Genomic DNA, 950 nt, shown 5'->3' on the forward strand with positions numbered 1-950 from the left:
CCTCTCTATTTTACTTTTTGATTATTATAATATTATTTCTATTATATTACTATCATTTGTAATTATTTTCTAATGTAACATAACATTTAAAAATATATTATCAACAAGTTACTACTTCCGCCAAATTAATAATTTTTCTATTTTATTTTTTTAAAAGAAATGGTCACTTTAAATATGTAATTTAAAGTTATTTTAATATTATTTATATTATATAAGATTATTAATTATGTCTCTAATATTTGTAATTATTTTCTAAGTAATATAACATCTAAAACATTATTGATAAGTATACTACTTCCATCCCGAATTAACAATTTTTCTAATTTAATTTTTAATTTTTTTTTTGTCATTTAAATATGTAATTTGGATTAGAATTATTTTTCATTATGAAGTATGCACAAAAATTACATGATAATTCAAACAATCTACTTTTATGTTATAATGATAAATTATTAAACTACACTTTTTAAAGAGCATGCAAATATTTGATGCAATAGTTCAAAATGGAATAGGGGAAGTAAATTAGTACACGAAATAATTGGACACAAGATGAAATTGTTAATTTAAATAAGATTTAGCTACACATAAAAAATAAGGATAAAAAATGCTTATTTTGAACTCCGTAATACATTAATAGAACATTCATGAGTAGGGGTGTGCAAACACCGAATCAACCGATAAAAGTGTTATGGTTTATTGTTATTGGGTTATTGGGTTAACGGTTTTTTAATGGTTTTATAAAAAAAATTATTGGGTTATCGGTTCGGTATTGGTTTTTAATATTGGGTTATTGGGTAAACCGATAACCCATTAAGACTAGTAATTTACTACTTTGTACATAAATATTATATATTAATCTTAATACCTTAGTAGTTACTACTATCTTTGTCCTTTAGCCTTCAATTCACACTTCACAATGGATTTGAGTTCACAATTTCACATTATAAAAA

The 950-nt window shown here is 22.5% G+C and overlaps 1 protein-coding gene across 1 annotated transcript in view; it reads left to right on the forward strand.

The window, feature by feature from the left end:
- LOC102598090 (putative disease resistance protein RGA4) overlaps positions 1–950 on the forward strand; it is a 44,577-nt gene that overhangs the window by 29,122 nt on the left and 14,505 nt on the right. The gene's annotated exons all lie outside the window — the stretch shown is intronic.

The sequence above is a fragment of the Solanum tuberosum genome, unplaced genomic scaffold, assembly GCF_000226075.1.
Source record: "Solanum tuberosum cultivar DM 1-3 516 R44 unplaced genomic scaffold, SolTub_3.0 scf00008, whole genome shotgun sequence".
In the NCBI taxonomy this organism is placed as follows: Eukaryota; Viridiplantae; Streptophyta; class Magnoliopsida; order Solanales; family Solanaceae; genus Solanum; species Solanum tuberosum.